The sequence below is a fragment of the Ursus arctos genome, unplaced genomic scaffold (assembly GCF_023065955.2).
Source record: "Ursus arctos isolate Adak ecotype North America unplaced genomic scaffold, UrsArc2.0 scaffold_14, whole genome shotgun sequence".
NCBI classification, from domain to species: domain Eukaryota; kingdom Metazoa; phylum Chordata; class Mammalia; order Carnivora; family Ursidae; genus Ursus; species Ursus arctos.
The window spans coordinates 41,102,363-41,126,242 of record NW_026622808.1 but is presented as its reverse complement, the minus strand read 5'-3'; the positions used below and the strand labels follow the sequence as shown (position 1 = coordinate 41,126,242).

The following is a 23,880-nucleotide window of genomic DNA, read 5'->3' as shown; positions in this document are numbered from 1 at the left end:
GCAAATCAAAACCACAATGATATCACTTCGTATCTGTTAGAATGGCTACTATCAAAAGGACAAGAAATAACAAGTGTCCCTAATGATGTAAAGGGAATCCTTGTGCACTGTTTTTTTTTGGTTTTCTTTTTTTTTTTTTTTTTTCTTTTTTAACCCTCATGCACTATTGGTGAAAATGAACATTGGTGTAGCTACTTTGGAAAATTGGATGGAGGCTCCTTGAAAAATTAAAAATAGGATTATCATATAATCCACTGATTCTACTTCTGAGCATCCAAAGAAAACAAAACCACTAATTTAAAAAGACCTATTCATCACTGTGCTCATTATTTACAATAGCCAACATATAGAAAGCAACCTAAGTGTCCACTGATAGAGAATAAAAAAGATGTGGTGTAACGAAAAGATGTTCACTATCACTCATCATTCAGGGAAATACAAATCAAAACCATGATGAGATACCACCTCACACCTGTCAAAATGGCTAAAATTATAACACGAGAAACAACAGGTGCTGGAGAGGATGAGGAGAAAGGGGAAACCTCTTGCACTGTTGGTGGGAATGCAAACAGGTACAGACACTCTGGAAAGCAGGATAGAGGTTCCTCAAAAAGTTAAAAATAGAACTACCCTATGATCCAGTAATTGCACTAGTAGGTATTTAGCTAAAGGATACAAAAATACAAATTCAAAGGGATACATGCACCCTGATGTTTACAGCAGCATTATCAACAACAGCCAAAATATGGAAAAAGCCCAAATGTCCATCAACTGATGAATGGATAAAGAAGAGGTGGTATATATCTTTATCCATATATATATCTATAGAACTATAGTTATAGTTATTTAACTATAGTCATATTAGTATATAGTTATATTAGTATATCAGAATATAGTAATATTCCACTATAATCTATGTATAGTTATATAACTATGTCTACATATAGTTATAGAACTATATGTCTACATATAGTTATATAAGGATAGAGGAATATTACTCAGTCATCAAAAAGAATGAAATCTTGCCATTTGCAACAACATAGGTAGAATAGAGTGTATTATGCTAAGCAGAATAAATCAATCAGAGAAAGACAAATACCATATGATTTCACTCATTTATGGAATTTAAGAAACAAAACAGATGAACATATGGGAAGTGGGGAAAGAGAGAGAGAGAGAAACCAAAAGAGACTCTTAACACTGGGTTGATGGAGGGAGGTGGGTGGGGGATGGGCTAGGTGCATGATGGGTATTAAGGATCGCATTTGCTATGATGAGCACTGGGTGTTGTATGCAAGTGATGGATCACTGAGTTCTACTCCTGAAACCAATATCACACTATATGTTAACTAACTAGAATTTAAATAAAAACTTGGAAAAAAAAAAGTATGTGGTGTTTATATGTGTGTGTGTGTATTTATATATATATATATATATATATATATATACACATATATATATACATATATATACATATATATATTTATATACATATATATTTATATACATATATATAATGGAATATTAGACATAAAAAGGAATGAGATCTTGCCAATTGTGACAACATGGATAAACCTAGAGAGTATTATACTAAGTAAAATAAGTCAGACAGAACAAGACAAATAGCATATTATCTCACTTATGTGGAATCTAAACAGCAGAACAAGTAAAACAGAAACAGACTCATAGATAAAAAGAACAAACTGATGGTTGTCACGGGGGAAGGAATAGAGAGGGGTGGTAGATGAAATAGGTGAAGGGGATAAAGAGGTACAGTCTTCCAGTTACATCTCCACGTGGAGATGTAATGTATAGCATAAGGAATATAGTCAATACTGTAAAAAAAAAAAATGTATGGTGACAAATGATAGCTGGACTCATGGCAAAAGTTTTATAATGTGTATAAAAATCAAATCACTATTACACTCCTGAAACGTAATACTGTAGGTCAATTACACTTAAAAAAATAGGAAAAAAAGGGAGATTCACCCTTCCTGATTTCAAAACTTACTATAAATAAAACAGTGTGATGCTCACATAATGAGAGCCAGATAGATTAATGGAATAGAGTTAAGAGTGCTGAAACAATCCCATACAGCAATGGTTAATTGATTTCAACAATAGTGCCAAGACCATCCAATGAAAAAAGAAGAGACTCTTCAACAAATGTCACTGGAACAGCTAGACTAACACATGCAAAAGAATGAAGTTGAATCCCTACCTCACACCACATAAAATGGTTAACTCAAAATGCATTAAAGACCTATTTGCAAGAGCTAAATTATAAATCTTCTAAAGGAAAACACAGGGTTAAATCTTGATGACCTAGGATTTTAATATGGATTCTAACAATGACAACAAAAGCACAAGAAAAATGTAAATTGGGCTTTATACAAATCTAAAACTTTTATGTTTCAAAGGATACTACCAAAAAATGAAGAAGACAACCCACAGAATGGGAGAAAATATGTCTTATAAGGGTCTAATATCCATAATATATAAAGAACTCCAAATCTCATGAAGAAATCCAAATACAAAGTGGACAGAGGACTTGAGTTTCTGCCAGGATACATAAATGGCCAAAAAGCACATGAAAATATCATTAGTTATTAGAGAAATACAAATTAAAACCACAATGAGATATCACTTCACACATACTAGGATGGTTACAATAATAATTAAAAAATGTATTGGTAAGGAAGTGGCAAATTGGTAATCTTGTACATTGGTGGGTATGTGAAATGATGCAGCTGCTATGGAAAACAGCTTGATGGTTCCTCAAAAAGTTAAACATAGAATTACCATAAGACCCAGAAATTCCACTTGTAGGCATACACCCAAAATAACTGCAAACAGGTATTTAAACAAAAATGTATTCACTATTGTTCCTGACACTGTTCACAATAACCTAAAGGTGGAAACAACCCAAGTGTCCATGAACGGATAAATGGATAAACATGTATTATATCCATAGCACAGAATGTTTTAGCCATAAAAAGGGATGACTAACACATCCTACAACAGAGACAAACCTTGAAAACACTGTGCAAAGTAACAGAAGCCAGACAGAAAACGTGACATGTTCTAGGCTTCCATTTATATGAAATATCCAGAATAGGTAAATTCAGAGAGACAAAAAGCTTATTGGTGGTTTCCAGGTGCTCAGGAGCAACTGCTTAATAGGTAGTTTCCTTTTGTTTTAGAACTAGAGAGGACAGTCGCATAACAATGTGAATGTACTAAATACCACTGAGTTATATGCTTTAAAATGGTTCATTGTAGGATATGTTGTTTATTGCAATGAAATTATTATGCTTATAGAAATACCCAATAACAAGGTCCTGTTCAGGATGCACTGTTAAGAAAGCTGGACACAGAATAATCTATAGTAGAAGATTTCAATTATATATAGATAGGGCCTCAAACAAAAGATAGGAGGGAAATAGCACAAATGCTAATAATCATCATTTTTGTTTAAGTAAACTCTATGGCCAACATGGGGCTCGAACTCACAACCCTGAGATCAGTAGTCACACGCTCTTCCAACTGAGCCAGCCAGGCATCCCTAATAGTGATCATTCTTAGTTTATCAAATAATGGGTGATCTGTTCTTTATATACTACTGTATTTTCTAAGTTGACATCAACTTCCATTACTCTTAAAATCACTAGTAGCAAAAACAAAACCAAAAAATCTTATTTTTAAAAATTAAATAAAGAGAAACCCTAAAGTGCCTTTCACTCTAGTGTTCCAGCCCTGAAAAGCAAGTTGTGTTGGCGGAGGGGGGGAGAGAGGAGGTGTGCAGAGGAGAAGAAGAAAAAGCAATAACTGAGTTTATCTCTAAGTAAAAGAGAGGAGGGGAGGGACAGGAAGTCGCCCAGAACAAGCGTGAGATCCAAGAAGTGGGGGATTTGCAGAACTTCTAGGAAGATCCCTGCCTGCCACTGCGAACCTAACCACTCTCCTTTACACAACCATCTCCACAGTGAAGCAGATAAGCATTTAGGGGCAAAAACTGGGGAGTGGGAGGATGGTCCTGAGTTATCGGGGAAAACAGAAGGAATCTGGATGCTGTGGCTACACTTGTGCATAGTGGTTGATAAGAAAGCACCATCACAGCAGCTGGCTGCTGAAGTACGTGAGTGCGCATGGCAGAGACATGTCAATATTCTCAGGCTTCACTATGGACCCCCCTGTGTCTAGTGCTGGCTCACGGACTGTGAGTGGAAGTGCCCTGTGACTCTTCTAAACTCAGACATTTGCTGTGGAGAACTTAGAGATCACACTTCAGATAGCATAGCTACTAGAGAGAGCAGGGCCATTTGGCCTTCGTATTATATGAAACTACTGAAATTTTGTCATTATTCTTATAGAAAAATTGGAACCCAGAAGCAGGGTGTGATCATAACAAAACCATAAAATATACCCATTAGTGTATCTGTTGAGCAGCAGGCAGCAAGGAAATGGTTATCAGAGGATAGAAAGATGGTGGTCCATGTTCTTCAGGGCAGCAAATTTAGTGGCTTTGTGTCTGCACTGGCTTAATAGGCAGACCCTGTGCCTACCATATTGAAAACGGATGATTAGCATATGTTAGTTGCCACTGGCTGCATATGGCAAGATGTCACTAGAAAGATGAGCTGGGGATGTCCCAGCCAGCTTACAAAAATAAATATAAGGAAATATATGGTGTCTTAAAATTCAAGGCCTTGCACCCCAGAAGCCCAATTAGACCTTTTAGCTAGATAAAATGACTCAAAGCAAAGACTCAACTAAGGGGTAACAGAATGAGTAAGTCTAGACATCTAATTTATAGGCATGATGACTACAGTTAATATTGTATTCAATATTGGAAATATGCTGAGAGATTTCAGCAGGTGCTGTCACCACAAAAAGAGTATATATGAGAGGATGTGTTAATTAGCTTGGCTATCATAATAACCATGTATAGGTATATCAAGTCATCCTGTTGTACATCTTAAATATATACAATTTTTACTTAAAATATATCAAACCTTAAACCTATACTAAGCTAATAGGTAGAAAACGTAGCTCATTTTAACTTTTAAGACTTGTGATGAACAGCTTTTTCTCATACTTACTGGCCAGTTGCATTTCTGCTTGCGAATGCTTCCTTGTATACTTTGTCTTGTTTCTATTGAATTATTCATCTTTGTCACCCTGATTTATGAAAGCTATATATTAAAAACCTTAGGCTCTTTCCTGGGGAAAAGGGAAGAGGCAGGGATGTGACTTTCCTACATTTTGTTCCCCATAGCCTCAAGATAGCAGTCATTAATTTGGGAAGAAAAGAAGGATGAGAAAAACAAAATAGGTTTGAGAATTCTGGCTAAAAAAAAAAAATAGTATAGTTACAGACTCATGGAATATACTGGAAGCAAGTATCAGAAACCTGCTTAGTTCTTAAGGAAAATGTACTGTCAAAAGATACTGGCAGTTGGGACTAAAAAATCTTGGTTTGTTGGAGACTTAAAATGGCTGTCAGACCTGTACCCAGCCCCCACAGACAGGAAGTAGGCTGAGGAACCTGTGCTACTCTTGAGGAGGCAATGTCCCATGTCTACGTCAGTCATGGCCCAAGAAGAAAACAGCAATCCCGCAGAGGGTCTCCGGATGCCAGCGGCACAGGAGAACAGTGAACAAAGGAATTCTTTCACAGAGCCTAAACAAGGAACCCCCCCTACCTGGGAGGATGGGATGCTTTCCCATGTCTGGTAGATTTCAGATTACTGGGGACCAGTTGTTGCTAGGGGACTCCATTCTTTCCCTTTCCAAAGAGGAAATTAGTACGTGTGCTTGTTGTAATTATCCTGCTTGCCATGGGTACCAATGAGTAGGGGAAGGCTGACAGTTTTTTTAATTCTTAGGTCTCCAAATGAACAGCAGCTACCTCTAGACCTGAGAGACCATGTATAGGGCATTGTTCAGAGATGCCAGACTTCATATTGGAGGCTTACCGGACATCAGTACATCCTTCTGCATTCTCACACCCTTCCCCCAGATGCTAATGTTAAGGCCAGGTGGCCAGTTTGATCAGTGGTTTATGAGAAAATGTATCGTCTCCATCTCTATCTACCCCTGAAGGTCATATATTCCTGATGGCATAGCTATAGGGACCACCTAACTACAGATGACCTTACATGAATAAGAGATAATCTTGGATTGTTTGTCTGCTATTGCAGGTAGCATAAATTAACCAGATCACATAATAGATTTGTCTTATGATAAAGGTTTTAATCAGTGTTAATACAAGACAGGATCTGACTACTGAGAAGTTAACTTCATGGCCCAACGTAATGATGTCAACACAAGAATTGATCACAGGATTCAGCACGAGGCTTGGAGCTCATGTTAGAGATCTGGCCCATTGTCTAACCCACTAGTCATCTTTGGGGAAGTTACCTGGCCTAAGCTTCTACAAATAACTTCTAAAAGGGTAGAATCATGACATTTTCCAAGACTCTCCAGCTGTAAATAAAAACATCTATGGATCTCCTCAATCTGAGTATAAGCTCATATGCATCTTTCCCTATTTATATTCCAAACAAAGTGTGGGAGCTCACATTGGGAGAGACAGAAGCTTCATAAAGAATGATCCCTCCCCATCTTGAAAGATGGTACTTAGCTGCAGTACGGCCACAGTCTGATGGGTCTCAGCCCACTGGGAGAAGGGCCTGAAGTCATTAGCACTAATGACGGTTAAAATGCAGAATATTCTTATTGAATATTAGAGTTATAGATTATGCCTACAAGAGACACCTAATAAGCTTTCTTAAGTGGAGTACGAAAGAATTTCAGCAGCTGTGGGAAACACCCTTGGCAGGGTATCTCTCTTCAATAGCCCTACGGACAGAGATCTTTTGCTGATGGGTCATTACCAGTTGTGGCAACTATGAACTCTAACTATAGCGCTCCACTTGCCTGCCATTTTTTCCCCCTAAATTTCACCATATACAGGGTGCTTTCATTCATCCTATGTTTCTCAGGGAATTTTTTTTATAGTAATTGATATTAGTAGATACCAAAGAACTTCACTGCTCTTAAGTAGCTGTCCTTCAGAATTCTAGTGGTGTTCTAAGAGCTGGAAAGAACCCAGATGGCTCATCAGCTGGCTTCTTCTGAGCGTGCAGCAGACAGCCCCCTTTGTTGCTATTGGCATGTTGACTACAACTGTAGTTACCTGGTGGCAGGATGAAATTACACAGAACAGTTTACTTTCATACCCCCCGCCTGATAGTCAATTTCCTAGTGTAAGCCGCTCTTCCAAGCAGTATGTAGTTTTGATCCCTGTTTAACTTTAATCCTCTCGTTTGACAGAGTGATTTCTCACCCTTTTTAGAAGGTGCCATGCACCCCTCAATTGAGTTTCTTCCCCCTGCTGTTATAGTTTGTTCCTGCCTCAAATATTTAGAGAAATAGTTCCCCCTAAGCAATTAGAACGGCATGTGTGGTGTACACACACAAAAATACTTTTTTCTGTCACACAAAGGAACTGTTTTATTTCCCAGTTTGTTAAATATATTGTGTCCTCACAAAGCAAACTTCCACATAAGTAAATACAAAACGTACAAAATCCAGTTTTGAGGAAATCTAAAGATTGAATTCAGAAGATTGCTGTTGGTCAATTCTAATAGTCTGCTATAAACAAAGTGCCACAATTTCTAATCTACCACTAAGTTATTCTATAAACGATTCTTGAAGATCCATAAAATCCAGCTTAGTAATCCAACAAAGCTCTCGGTCCTTAGGTCTATGACCAGGTCTCAGCCCTGCTACTGGAGATCAATCAGTATATCCTGGGAGGTAGAATACCAGGAGTGGGGTATTGAGTAAAAGATGCAGGAGTGCACGCGCGCGCGCGCGCGCACACACACACACACACACACACACACACACACCACATTCCTTTATATGGAACATATCCAACTCAAAGCCAAAACACCAACTCATCCAAAAATATTTCCTGATCTAGAATATGCATTCTTACTAGCAACAAAAATGCACAGTCTCACAGCTCATTTCTTTTTTGTCCCTTTCTCTGAAATGGGGATACTTGTTGGAAAGAAAATATTCTCATGAGCAGAATCTCCATGTGCAGGGAGCTGACTGGATAGACAAGTCGATTCATTTTCCTTGTCTCTTTCTGATAGCACCTCCATCTGATGGTGTCTGTGGGAATGCCTATAAAAGAAATTTGTTTTTCTGGAAAAATCAACTTCAACTTGTTTTGATTCTACAGAGAATTCTTCCCCTTTCCCTCATATCCTACCTGCCAATCACATTCAACAATTAAGTAAAATGTATGTAGCATGCCTGGGGAGGGGCTGTGTGCATCAAGGGTGGGGGTAGTAACATATGTTTCTGTAAATCCAATACGATGTAGGGCCCCACATGACTCAGTCCTAGCGCTGGGTCACGGTTGGAGAGGCACAAGTCCACTAGCCAAAGCACCTGCAAAGTTTCAGTCTTACAGCTCTCACAGCACATTAATAGAACCCTAATTTATAACCCAGAGTGATCCTCTTGTCTTAAATTCATAAACTCCACAACTACTCCAGAACCTCTCTAAATCCCTTACTTTCCAGTGTCCACCAGAAATTCTCTTTGATCCCTAAGTCACATGATCCACACGTGTGTAGATCTGTACGTACAGACATACCACTCATATGCATATTGGGCATGTGCACATATGTGTATCTCTATGCATGCACACATGCATATCTCACACACTCACACACACACACACAACTTTAAACCCCCAAGTTGTATCACAAAAGCTTATAAGTTGGATCAGCAAAGAACCTCTTCTTAAAGATTAAGGAAAACTGAGCCAGCACAGGACCAAAAAGAAAAAAAAAGTATCTTTAAAGTGCCAGGAAATGGTAAAAATCAAAGAAAACCTCCTGTGTGCATGTATTTTTGTCCCCACCAAGCTCATCATCCTTCCTGTGGGCTCTCATGTTGCTATTGCTGCACACCTGTCTCTTCTGTCCATGCCTAGATGGTTCGTATCTGATGTTCCACTCCAACACACCTTTCAAAGACACACCATTTATGAGGATATTGAAGTAATCATGTACTTCCATGAGAAGTGCTCCTCCACAGGAGGAAAGTGTAGCGGAGAAAGCCAGTTTACCAAGCAACAAGGAAATATCTCAGAGACTGATTTTGTCATGGTTTTAATTTAGATGAGTGTTTTTATTTTCTAATTAGCTTCTAGATCTTCATGACTGCATCCATAGTTGGATGTTTGTCTTATTCACAGACCCCTCACTGCCCATCAGGAGACCTCCACAGGCATGCTAAGACCCATTTATCCAACATGATCTATTATCCAATGTGAGTTGCCAACAGGCCAGATAAGATGATTATTAGCAGCACCAGACTGAATTCTAGTTAAGGTTTCCTCTATCTTCCCTGTCTTTTCCTAAAGGAGTAGTGTCTAAAGCGATAGCCCTTCATCCCTACTTAGAGCCTGCCACTATTGGGAAGGGCCTCCTAACCCTCGTGGACTGCCCTTCATCCTGAGGCAGCCAAGTCTTAAGACTCTTAAATTTGTGGCTTTAGTCTGAATCTAAAAATAACAATTACTTAGACCAGCATGAGCTCCAAGCATTGATGACTAATGTAAACCCAGCAATGCCACTCTACTGAGCTCACATTAAACCAAGTGCAGGGAGGCAGCTTGCGTTCTCAAATGAAAACATTTGTCAAGCTCACTCATGCAAAAAACAATGGAGGGCAGAGACTTTGGATTTGAGGACAAGTCTAACAGAGGCTATATAGGAAAGACAACGGATGATCAGGGGTGAAGAGAATCCAAGTGAGCAAATTGTGAAGCCAGAACCAAACGGTCTTCATGTGGCCAGGCCAAATTACAGGTTTAGAAACAAAATAACCTGCAGCCAAGGTGCCCTTAGGTTAGCTCAGTTGATTCAGCAGGGATTCGGGGTCCTGCATGAATGCTTACCTGTCAAGCAACCTGATGGAGTAGCAGCCTAGGAATCAGACAAGGCTTTATGTCCCAGCTCTATTCATCACTAGGTGTTTAACAATGGATAAGGGGCTTGCTTCTTCTAAACCTTTGTTTCCTCATCTGTAACGTGCATAAAACACTAGCCAATTATTTAATGAGCTTGTAAGGATCCAATGTGTTAATCTGCCCTGAAGTAGAGGCTCAGTAATGATGGCCACTGTTATTCTGAAGGGCCAGGTACTCTCCAAACAGGTGGCTGGTCCAATCCCAACAGACAGTGTGACCCACAAGGTTTAGCACTGTTTCCCACCTGGAGAGGGAGTAAACTGCAGACTTTCATGGGAGTCAAGCCATGGAGCTTGAATTTTTAAACAAGTTCCATGAGTGCCTTATGCACACAAGGATGAGAACCACTAGTTTAGGTTATGGAGACCACAGCTGGACCATCTTTGGTGCTGAAATTATTTAAGCCATTCTTTTCTGTAGAGGATCCTTATAGAAGATATATAAAGCACACACAAAATTTAAAGATTTTGCAAATTCTTTTGTATTTTGGAAGTTATTCACTTAAAATATCTTAAGTTTTAGTTTAAAAATCTTTAAGTTAAAACTCAGAAATACATTCCCATAGAAATAACTCTTTTCAAAAGGTGGTTAGAGTTCTAAGAACTTTTCCAAAATCCTTGAGGTAGCCAAAAGACAGTACCTTTACTTTGCATTATAATTATGGGCTAAAAGTATTTTTTGAGAGGATATTAAAGAATTAAAAGTGAACATGGCATCAAAGGCAAAACAGTACTAAAGTACTACTAAAGTACCTATCAGTGTATCCAGATTAAGAACTAAAGCCTCCCTGAGGCCTGTAGTTAATTGCTCTAGCCATACAGTTGGCATTTAGTTATAACTGTGAAGGCATAGCACATGGGCACAGGGTCAAACAATGGCAGGTGCTTTCAGGGGCATCTGGAAACTGTTTACCTCTTTGAACAGTGTTCATTCAAGTTGGTGAATTTAAAGACTTCCTTTTAAAAGAAAAATTTTCACTCCCAAGATCTGCTTACTCATTTCGCATATACTTAGATATATATAAAAGCAAAATAGCTCTGATAGAACTATAAAGCAACACACTTAAATTCGAAAAGAACAAAACTGCAAGACTATTAAAATTAACATTAAGTTAATTAACACTAACAAAATTAACATGAAATATGACATATTGTTAAATGAGATTGCTGCTCGCAATATGAGTATATACTGCTCTCTTGTGTTCTTGTGAATTTGCTGAGTTTATGCCAACATTTTGTTTACAAAAATCCCATGGAGTCATTTGCCTTCCCTTGGTCCAAGCACACAGTTTAAAGTCCTTTCCGGTTTTTTCTTTCCTATGGATATTTCTTGCCCACTACGGACTCTGTGGCAAGAGCCCACAAACCTGGAGGTTCCAGAGAAGGCTAGACAGGAGAGACCCCAAGACCTTATCTTCCAAATGCCCTTCTGGATGTGGAAGCCCAGCCCCTGTAAGGGTAGGGTCATGGCCACTGTCCCAAGGACTAAATATTCACACAGTTTATGTAGAGATTGATAGAAGAGAAGGAGTTTTCATGAGTCAGCCTTCCTCCCTATTAGGAAGAAGAAAACTGCTGCCAGAAGAGACAAAGTCCTGGTCAGAGTGCCACACCAGGTTCCAGCATGCCCCGAGATAAGCCAACCAAGCCTACGGAGCAGTATACCTGAGCACTGGAAGATGGAGCTGGTCTGAACTGAGAAATGTAAAATGCATACCAGATTTCAAAGACTTAGTTTGAAAATATCTACATATAAAATTCTCAGTAATACTTTTATATTGATTACATATTGAAATACATTTTATTTAAGCCAATAGAACTAGAGTGTTATCCAAATTGATTTTACTTTTTTTTTTTTTTTTTAATGTGGCAACTAGGAAACTTAGTTATAGGTATGGCCTATACTCTATTTCTACTGGATGGCACTGCTCTAGGCATTATGTGATTCCTCTTGTGAATCCATCATGACATCTGATTGCTTTCATGTCCATATTTCTATCTCAGCCACTTCTCTCCCTCCTCACTGTGGCCACTTTAGTCTAAGCCACCACTACTCACACCTGGACAAATGCAAGAGTCTTCTAATCGGCCCTGAAAGCTTACTACTATACAACTGTCAGTATGATCTTCTGAAACCCTTCATATCATGTCTCTCTTGCTCAGACTCCTTTAGTGGTTCCCAATTGCTGTCATGACAAAAGCCAAACTTGTTGCCATGGCAATAAGATCTGCCATCATCTGCTCCCTGCCTACTTCCCCCACTTGATCTTGTGTCACAATCTTCAAGGATCCAGCCAACGATCCATGGCTTTCATGGGCTCCTTAAAGACAACACCTAAACTGGTTCTACCTCAGGGCCTTTGCACTAGTGGTTCCCTTTGCCTGGAGAGCCCTTCTTCTGTATAGTCACATGCACAGTTCCTTCTTATTAAGATCTTGGTTTAAATGATACCTCCTTAGAGAGATTGTCTTTGACCTCCCAATCAAAATTAGGCAAACTCAGTTACATGCTTGGGATTTTTCTTTGTTGCACATAATCACTTTTTGAAATTATTTCATGTGTTCACTTCTTTATCATCTTTTCCCCTACTCTAGAATGTGAGCTCCATCAGACTAGAGGTCCTGATTATACAGTTTATTAATGTTACTGGTTTACTGGTATTCCTAGGACCTACCATATGGTAGGCTATATATTTGTTCAATGAATAAAGTTACCTTGGGCAGTATTAAGGCTGTTTCATCCTACACATAGGAGGGTTGGAATAGCACCTTTGAATACAATGAAGATCCCCTGCTTATCCAATCCAAGGCAAGTTGCCTGATAAAGGTCATTCAAACCTTTACTGTATAGACACATCTGTATTTTTCATTGTCACAGCTTAAATGAGACCTGGAGGCAGGGGCTGTCTTTAAATAAGTGAATCATAACTAAGGCTGGGTTTTTTTCCTGTTTTAACCTAACATAGGGCTCTCCCCCAGGATGTCAACAGCAGTCATGGGACAGGATATAACTTATCAATACTTCAGGGACATGCTCCTGACTTTTTCCCAAAACTACACTTAAGTTCCTTCCCTATCTATTCTTAGATAGAGGCACAGTTTACTTTGAACATGGAGTGAAGGGGTGATTAAGAATTTAAGACTTACGGTTTCAAATAAAGCTCTTCCATCTCTTCTATCTGGCAATCAGTGAAACTGTGGACTTAATTGTACTTAAAATTTTTGTGTAATGGGGGTGGGGCAATAATTTAAACATTTTACTATAAATATTAGAACAAACATGGATACAGAATGGAACAAAATGAAAACCTTGCATGAATTTTTTAGCTAAACATTGATTCTTCCAAACAATTTTGTACTTGGCAGGCTATTCTGGCTACTCTCCCAGACCCAGACCCTCTGCAGTAATTTTTACCCTCTTCAGCATTAGGCGACTGGGGCAAAGATTTTTGCATCATTAAGGCAGTGATTCTGCCCAAACAATAGCTGCTGGTATCTCACCAGCGAGCCATACAGTATTCCAATAGGGGGATGCGGTTGAAAAGTCTGACAAATTTAGAGAGTGTAGTGGTTCATTACTAAGAAGGCAAATCAATGTTATTTTCAGAGCAGTAGTAAGAAAAAGGCATTTTTTATTTGCTACTCAAAAACAATTTCTGGTTTCAGGTCACTAAAATACAAAAGTTCTAGATCTACCTCCACCCCACCTGGTTAAAACAAAACAAAGCTAAAACAAACCAACAAAAACAAAAACAAAAACACCCCACGAAGTACAAAATATATATAAGCCAAATAGTAAAATCATCAAACAGCAAATCGAGGCATTAAAATGCAAGTACTATACTTTTAGTCTCTAGTTAAAGAGGCCACATGGAACCTTTGGGGCCTCAGAGCAAATGCATTATAGGAGCTCATGTGCTGTGATGTATGAACAGTCATGGAAAAGGCACTTTGGTTTGGAACTCCAGCACCCATTGCCTACCTGAGGATGATCCAGATGTGCCAAGTCCTGTCTCCTGACATCTATCCTACCCTTTGGATTCTACGGTGTATGCTCCTAACGTGTGCACGCACACATACTTTTCACACCGTCCCTGATACCTGAGAGGTGCAGCACTGGCTACCTGGCAGGAGCGTATTACCTGCCGGGGATTGTGCTAAGAGCCCTACATTCATCTTCTCATGGAGCCCCTCACTGGTCCTGGGCAATCCGTGCTGTTCTTTCTCCCGTTTTAGGATTAAAAACATGGAGCATTAGCAATGCTATTCATTGGTGTGTACATACCTGTGTTTCCTTTTTCCAGAGGAAAAAGAAACAAGGAACAAGAAGGCAAGGACCGCTCTTTTTTCTGTCTCTTAATCCATAACTCTATGTTTGTACACCACATTCAGAAATCCCAAGGATTTCATCCACTTCAATATTAGGGATATTTTCCTGTGGGAAATGTACTCCTTCTGGGCTCAAACGCAGAGGTTTGGAAAAGCAATCCTTTTTGTCCCCACACAAAGGAGAGGGGTTAAGAGTCAATGCTATGGTCAGATTTTGTCTCTTGACAGAAGGCTTTGGGACTTGTCGAGTGCGGTTGGATATAAATAACATCATTTAAGCCAGGATGTGGCTTGGTGACATAGCTAATTCCAACTGCAATTGCTTTGCCAGAATGGCTTTCAATCCTGTTTCACGTGATTTCACAAACCCTTGAACTGTATAGGGTTTCTTCATATCCACAGAGGCAATGAAGGACTTTTGAGAACACTTGCAAAGTCAGTTGGCAGAAGTCAGAAACTGGTAGATATAAACCCTCTAGAGGCCCTTCTCCTGTTCGGCATCTGCTCTGCTCTGGTGGGTAGAGGGAGGCCATCAAGTAGGGTGGCTGCAAGCTCACCAATAAACTGACTTCTCAGTTGCATGTAGGTATCCCTCAATTTTGTTAGGGGATAAAAACAAAAACAAAAGCACCTCAGGTTTCACGGCAGTAGCAAGACATGGGGCTAGAATTTCCTGCCTACAACAGATGCAGAGCCCTATTCATGGATCATATCATCTGACACATAAGCAAACAATGTGCAAATGTTATGTATGTGTTTGTTAAAATCCATGCCAGGAATTTACCTCCTGGGTATGTGAAGTGTGTTTCAGAGAGTGCAGATTTCTGATAGCTTTCCCTCTTCTGTTACCTCCCAACCATTTTTTGAAAATCAGATTCTGTGCATGTCCTAATACAAAGAGATGCCAATATCCCACATTGTATATTCGGAGACAAAGAGAAGCCCAGACATAAGTATTCAGAAATTCATAATCAGCATAACCCCAAACAATATTTTCTAAAGTCGTTTCTTATGAACACTTTATGGTGGTGGATTCCACAGCATATAAAAAGACTAAGTCCCATAGGAATTTATTAGCAGGCTAAGAAGAACCCTATGAATAAATTATACAAACCAGGAGACGTGTCAAAAAGGACAGAACTATCTGCTGAGATATTCAGGCAAAGAGACTTAAATCATGTGTGTTACATATAGATTACCATTTCAGATAGAATCCATTCATTCAACAAATATTTGTTGCTAGGCACCAGGAATAGATGGATGAACACCACAGTTATGGCCCCTGCCTTGTGGAGTTTAGTCTGGTGGGAGAGGGGGTTACAAATGAGGGAACAAACAGACAAATCCAGATGGCACTGTGGTACAGAAGAGTGGTGGGAGGAGATTCAGAGCCCCTCCTTGTACTCTAACATTCAGACTGCTCACTGGTCAGGACTCTCTCATATTTCTGTCCTTGTCAGGACAGAGCAAGGGGTTAGAGTCACCTTTAGAACATCAGTCATTGTACTGAAGAGCCAATAAACAGAATTCCAGCTGATAAGCTAGTAGACACCATGTCAGATGAGCCTAACCAAACACTTTGAACACAACATCTTGAGAGGCAGTGTGAGCGAGTAAAAAGGGAGCTAGCTTGGGCATCAGATCAACCTGGATGTCCTCTGGGCAAGACATCTGATCTCAATGGACCTCAGACTCATCACATGCTAAACAGGAAAAGTAAACCCACCTCTTAGGGTTCTTCTCAGAATAAGCTAATAAGATGTAAAGTATCTACCCACTGCTGGTCATACAGAATAGATACTCAAAGAGAAAGCAGTGATTCTTATTGAGGACATTCAGTCTCTCACTCTTGAAGAGGGACAGCATGAAAGTTACCCACGGGCTTCTGTGGAGCCAGACTCTCTCTGAAAGCCAGGATAGGGAGTCTGCACATCCAAGATGAAAGACCCAGGGCATCCCCCAAACTAACACTTTTTGGACATCCAAATTAGAGGAGGTAGAGTTATTACCACTATCTTTCCCAAGTTACAGGTTAAATTGTTCTGATCAAGAAAAAAAGATTAGTCCTTATGTTTGTGTATTGGTCTTAAATTCTCTCAGGATGGGAAGAAGAGTCTCTAAGACATAGGCTGCACCCAGGACCATCCTTAAATCAGGTTTCTGGTGTTACATACCCAAAACATACTCCATACTGTGAGTATATGTTGACAACCTATATAATCCTGTGTTCCTCGTTCAGTTCTAGAGTGAGCCAAAAAATATTGCATGGGAAGAATCTTAGTGGAACATTCATGAATTTTCTGGGTTGACTTGGGCTCTGCCTATGGCGGCTTGTTTTTTTCTGCACACCTTCAGCTCCTTCTGTAGCTCCTGCTCTGGTTTATTGAGTGTTTCCCTCCAAATTTGTTTGTAATCACAGCCCTGGCACTTGGAACTAGGTACTGATACTTTGTACTAGGAGTCTGAACCCAGGTGGTCTCGAGCAAATCTGAATCTTGCCTTTTCTTAGAGAGCCTATGTGCAGGCTTTACTGTGTAATGGCTCCTCCCCTCCAACTACCACTGTTGACATACACTGAAAACTAATTTGATGCTAGACATTAAGAGCCCTTGTATGTAGTATGTTGACCCCTTACAACAACCCTTTCAGGAAGGTGTATAAGTCATCTCCAAAGAAGGGAGACCTCAAAACATAAGGCAGTCTTATTGGTAAACCAATGGCTATTACACATTCCTTGTGTATGTCTGTGTATAAAATTGTTGATGGGAATACCAAAGTTAATGGCTTCCTTCAAAGGTTTCTTCAGTTTCCTTTAGGCCTTTAGCTCCCTGGGACAAGGATCATATTGCTTTACATATCACTGTAAGTCCCCCACCTAGCACGTGCCTGGAAATTTGTAGGTTCTATCACTGTTTCTTAAGTTAACGAATGGAGACTTACATACAGTACAGGAGAAAAGGCGTGATCATAATATAAGAACATGATCGACTCCAAAGAGAAGGAGCCATTTGGTGTCAGAGGTGGATCCAAGAGGCCAGCACACCAGCATAGGAGTCTCAAGTCAGCCCGGAGCCAACTCTCTGCTCCTCTGCACCCCACGATACACATGGAGGGAAGGACATACAGGGTTTGGCGGAAGTGGAGACAATATTAAGAGAGCCGCTTGGCACTAGAGGAGAGACCAGGTCAGTGAGGCCTTGGTAGAGAAGGCAACATCAGAATGAGGACCAGATTCACTGTGGAGATGGAGGAGGTAGTCTTTCTAAAGAACAAACAGCCTCAATACAGACCAAAGGTGAGGAATCATGGGGCAAGAACAAAGAACAGCAGGATGTTCATTAGTCTGTAGCAAAGGATATATGGAAGCAAAAGGATGAGAAGGGTGAACAAGACTCCAGTCCAGCTTGAATCCCACACAGAGAACATAGGAGTTTATTCCATGTATGTCCAAGGTACGTCCTAGAAGGGGGAACACATGTGTCACTGGTGTGCACCACAATGGGGAGTGGGACACAGTTTATTATTCCATCCCCCTCCCATCTTTGATGAACCCAAGGAGGAAGTCTCAGTTGATACAGATCTAGAATGTCTAGTTTCTGACCACTGTATTAGTCAGGGTCTCCATAGAGAGATAGGACACATCAAGTAGGAGAATCCAAGGTGGGGTTGACAAAGAGACTATTGACAAAGCACAGGTATAGGGCATAAGGGCAGTGCAGTAACCCAGGACTAGTAAAGTCACTTATCACCCATGTTAGGCCTAAGGGACAAGAAGTGGGAGAGTTTGCCATGAGAAGAGAGCCATGTAGAACAAGGCACCTTCAAATAAGCAATAACCAGGGCACCTGGGTGGCTTGGTCAGTTAAGTTTCTGGTTAAGCATCCAACTCTTGGTTTCGGCTTTGGTCATGATCTTGTGGTCGTGAGATGGAGCCGGTGTTGGGCTCTGAGCTCAGCATGGAGTCTGCTTCAGATTCTTTCTCCCTCCCACCCTGTTCTCCCACCTCACATTCACTCTCTTTCTAAAATAAATACAATCTTTATAAAAACAAAAACAAAACACAAGCAGTAACCTTTGGTCAAGAGCACTACTAGGCTGGGGAAATGGGGAACAAAGCCCTGGATCCATACCCTCTCTCCCTCCTATACCCTGCTGGGCCCCCATAGGCTGAGCCCCAGTGGAAGCCAAAAGGCAAAGAAGTCCGTGATTAGTCCATAGGGCTCAGCCTCCTGGGACAGAGGGCAAGGAGAAGGGAAGAAAACGCGTCTGGAGGGACAAATGGAAGATAACTGAATAATCACTCACCTCTGTAAGCAGCCAGAGAGCGCGTGTGCGCATGAACGAGCAGACCTCAGGCTTACAGCCTCAGGCAGTACTATCTAGCTAGAAGATACTACTTGGTTTTGTTTGCTTTCATTGTATTTATTGTTAGCTTCTATTTATGATAGATGATACTGGTTTCCCATTTACTTAGAGATAAAGTTTCCTCTAAGAATACATTTAAGTGAAAAAAAAAATGAGTCCATTTAAAGATAAATACGAAGTAAACAACAGCTCACAGATGGAAGGGGAACAGCAGAGATAATGGAGGTGCGTAAAAGACTGGTGTTTGGGAAAACGCCTCCCAGAAAGCAAGAGGATATTGACAATTTCAGAGCTGGAGAGAGATAGGATCAAGGCGCTACTTGGGGAAGCTTCCTATGGCTGCAGCCACACAACAGACAGCGAGGAGACCCTTAGGGAAGGCCTCTGGGGGCTGCAGGGTTAGGGCTGGGAAGAAAGGGTAGAATCCCCATCTGTTCACTGGTGGCATGGAAGGCATTCAGGATACAAGGCAAAAGCTAGTAGCTGCTCCCTGAGTTGCCTTTAAAAAATCTATTACCAGGAGTATTAGAACTGAGGTAGGAAAATAACGCGACAACTACAAAAGCTTGCTAACCGAGCTTTTCCACGGTTCATCTCCTATGAGGCCATCCCCTATCAAAGAAAACCACGAACGCTCATCTAACGTGTGCCTACGCCTCGTGTTTCTCCACAACAGCTGGGTTTGTTTTTCAGATTTGCAGCCAAAAAATTGGGAAGGTCAACCAGGCTTGGCATCTAGCACCAGGAGGGCAATTTTCATGCCTTGGATCAGCATTAGAGAGGAGGTCACTTTATAGCACATAGATACTATGAATGTTTATTTAGAGCTTTGAACTAAGCCCGGCGATCTATTTCCTGAAGACTATTTAGTTAGAAAAAGGAAGTCAAATAGGCATCATCATCCAAGTGTCACATAAAAATAATTTGAAACTAGAGGTGAGGAATAGGAACGGCTCAGCAAGGTGGAAACAAAGCTTTGGTCTGGTAAGGATTTTGAGACTAGCTGCTCACACTATCCTGGATTAACACACACACACACACACACACACACACACACACACACACACACACACTGAATTTCTAAACCATGCTTCACTTGTATGAAAATTACTTTCAATTAAATTTTCAATTTCTGGTACCCTGAGAGCATTTAACCATTATGTTTTCACATGAACCAGTGATTCATGGGCACTGAGAAGAGGAAGAGACCTATCAGATTATCAAGTCTGTCCCAAAAGATATTCAGGGGAGTGTTTCCTGTAGTTCACTTTCTGTTACTTTGTTCAGTTCTGATTTTAAACGACTCCAGCAATGGGACTCTTCATCAAAGAGGCCCGTGGGAGCCCTTTCTCTGCCTAAGGCTCTTCATTTTAGAAAAAAATATTCTGATATTAAGTCTTGTTATACCACTTGACTCTCCCAGCGGAGCCCCACTTCTCTGCCATGATGTCCTTTAGCCCCTCCAGATGCCAGTAGCTTTCCTCATCTCTTCATTTTTCCTTCCCCTTCATCATTTCTTCTTCATTTTTTTTTTAATCTAAAGATTTCTGTGCTTTTGTCTGCTTCTCTCGTCCCTATCATTATAGTAACTGAAGGCTTTGACAAAGCAATCATTTCAACAGAAGTCCTCAAAGGCGGGCCATTCACCTTTATGGCCTTCAACTCCAGGCCAGAAACTTTCTAGAATCCCAAGCATTTCACACCTGTGTTAACTCACTGGGTAACCAGATACTGACCTGGGGGCCCAGAATCTGTCACAGAACCTAAACATGACCAAAGGTATATGGTCCATGGGGTAGAGGTCTCTATCACTCCAGGATGATGAGGATAACGAAAAATATTTTTGCACATTTAGCAGCATTAGAAAGAACACAAAATCTAGAGTCATCCAATTTCTGCAGTTAACCAACGCTGAGCCTCCGGATATCAATTTCCACATTTGCCATACGAAGGGTCATTAGATTACAAGCCATCTAAGGACAATTTATGCACTCGATCATTAGAGCACAATTCTAATGTGAAGAAGTAATAGCAATGTCCCCCACCTAGCACTGCCAGATTTAGCAAATAAAAAAATACCTAAGATGCCCAGTTAAATTTGAATTTCAGATAAGTGAATAAATTTTAATATGAGTAGGACTCCTACAATATTTAGGACATATTTATACCAAAAAAAAAAAAAAGGTTATTCATCGTTTATCTGAGATTCAAATGTAGCTGAATGTCCTATATTTTCTCTGGCAATCCTACCCTCACCTCCACCTCCACAGGTTATCATCTTGGTTGATAGCTGGCGTGTAGGTGGTGGAGTAGAAGATTCTGGTCCTCATTACCTCTCACCCCAGTGCCCTGATAGAGCTTCCAAGGCTTATTTGAAGCTCCAATCTCTTATTTCCAACTATGTGCACCCTTACTTGCTCTCAAGTTTCCTGAACAATCCAAATATAACTGAGCACAAACACTTTAAGAAGTGTGAAGGGCTGAATACATACATTATTAGTATTAAGCACAAAAGTCCTCATTAAAATGTGAGGAGAGGACCAAGGTGGTGGTAAGTCTGTAGCTCGTGTGCCCCACACAGTTAAAAAACCAGCTTTCTTGTCAGGATCCCTGCATTCCCCACGATGGTGTGGCCACATCTCAACTCTAACAATATTAAAACAATGCATTTACTTATTGAAAATTTCCCATGTGTCAGGCACTGTGTTAGGAACCTTGCTTGCACTATTTTATTGAATCCTCAAAATAATCCTGTAAAAAGGAAACCATGCTGCTTTCATTTTACAGATGGAAAGACAGGTCAGAGAGGCAAAGTGATGCATCCAAGTTCACACAGCTCGTCTATGTGAATAGATGGGTCAAAGGATTTTCACGGATCATAACAAACTCATTTTAATACTGAATATCTGAAAGCCAACGGCCAAATATACCGGGAAACTTCTAAGAGAGAAGCAAGCCAAGGGACTTGCCCTATCAGACAATAAGGCTTATTGTAAAGCTATTAAAATGAACGTGCGGTATTTGAAAAGAGGTAAACAAATAGACAAATGGAAGAGAAAAGCGGGTCCCAAACCTGACTGGTTCCCTGACAGGAAGTTGGCAGGCTGGCTCACAGAGCAGTGGGACGAAGAGGCCCCCCCAGGAAAGGCCTATGGTTGACTACATGGAAAAGTGAAATGGAAACTGCTTAAAAAAAAAAAAAAAAAAAACACGAAAATTGATTCCATACACATGAAGACATTACATGTGAAGGACAAAACTTTAAAACTTCTGGACAAAAATTTTTTTTAATTGCCTTAGTCTAGAGAAGGATTTCTTAAACAAAATGCAAAAAAGCAGTAAGACGAAGGGGATTAAGAGCACACTTACGATGAACACAGAGCAACGTATAGAATTGTTGAATCACTGTATCATACCCCTAAAACTAATGCAACACCGTATGTTAACTATACCGGAATTTTTAAAAAAGCAGCAAGACTGATCAAATGTGACCATGTTAAAGTGAAAAACTTCTTTTCATAAAAAAGAAACCACGAAAAAGTGAAAACATAGCTACAGGTTGGAAGAAAACAGAACTGACAAGGGACCAGCATTTAGACATGCATTGCTCTCAATAGCCCTGAGACATGTGGTTCCTGAGCAACTGAAATGTGGCTGGCATGAATTGATATTTACCGTAAGTATAAAATGCCCTGCAAATTTCAAAGGGTTCATTAGTAATTTTGTTTTTTATTTTAGATATTTTTGGAGAATTATAAATCAAGTTAAATAAAATTATAACCAATTCTAGTTTCTATTTTTAATCGACTATTAGGAAATTTCAAATTACAAAAGTGACTTACATTACATTTCTATCAGGCAGCACTGATCTAGAATATATAAAGAGCTCCTATGACATAACTTAAAAAAAGAACAAAACTCAACAGAAATATGAAAGAGCTCATGAAGAGGTTTCTTTTCCACAGAAGAAACAAATAGCCAACATAAGCTGCTCAGCCTTACAAATAATCCAAACCAATTACAAACTAAAACTGCAATAGAATATCCTTAACACCATCAGATTATCAAAACGTAAGGACGGACAACATCTAAGGTCGGCAGGGGTAGGAGCAGCACAACGCTCACTCACAGTGGGTGAAATATTAGTCGGTACGAACACCGTAGAATACAGTTGGCATGAGGCACTGAAGGTGAACACGTACACCCCGGCGATCGCTTAGACACCTGCCTGCCTTAGACATTCTTGCAAGTGTCATGTGCAGACAGTCACAGCCACGTTGATAGCACGCACTGGGAATGGCCCAGGCTTCATCAACTTTAGAGTGGTTAAGCCAGTTGTGATTTATACTGTGAAGGCTATATGGAAAGTTAAAGACTGTACTGAAGCTACATACAGCTAAACGATTATAGAGACATGTAGAGAGGAAGCAATGGCACCAAATTCAGAGGGTGCCCTCTGCGTGAGGGAGGGAGGCGACATGACTGGGGAGGGGGCCACGGGGAACACAAAGTGGCAACTGTGTTTTCTGAAACTGGGTGGCGAGTCCAGGAGTGCTTAGTGTCCTCTAACTTTAAGTATACACTGTAAATGCTGATTGTCAAGTATGCTATTTCACCATTTCAAGGATTTTTAAGAATGAAATAGAAAAAGGTGACTGTGTGTACACGTGATTTTACATTCATCCAAAAGCACTGTCCTTCTTTTACTGTTTAGTATCATCTCTCAAGTGGGACAACATTCTGTTGGTCTTTTCTCTACCACTAGGCTCCTCTTTCTCATAGCCCGTCCTAGGTCAACTCCAGATGACATACTTTGTATACGATATAAGTAACATCCTTGAGAACACGAGAGGAGAACTACTGTCCTTGTGTTCTGACTCTTCTCAGTCACTTTCTCAGAATAGACCAAAAGCGGGGGAGGGCCTGCACTTGGTGGCCATGGAGGCTCAGAGCCCGTGGCCCACGTGTGACATTGAGGAGCCAGTGTTTCTGCTCTTGTCAGGTCTCCCCTCCATCCGTCCGTCCGTCAGTCCATCCGTCCGACTGTCCAATACTGCTTTGATTCCCTCATTTGAGTTTCTGTCACAGTTAACGCAAGGTAATTGGAGACTTTCCTAAGATAGG

At 40.3% G+C, this 23,880-nt stretch overlaps 1 long non-coding RNA gene and 1 other non-coding gene across 2 annotated transcripts in view; both read right to left on the bottom strand.

Annotated features, from left to right (window-relative positions):
- The window catches only part of LOC113256511 (uncharacterized), a 640,192-nt gene that overhangs the window by 275,964 nt on the left and 340,348 nt on the right, over positions 1–23,880 (bottom strand). The gene's annotated exons all lie outside the window — the stretch shown is intronic.
- On the bottom strand, positions 3,489–3,561 carry TRNAS-ACU (transfer RNA serine (anticodon ACU)). Its single transcript has one exon. It is a non-coding gene; the product is annotated as a tRNA-Ser (tRNA).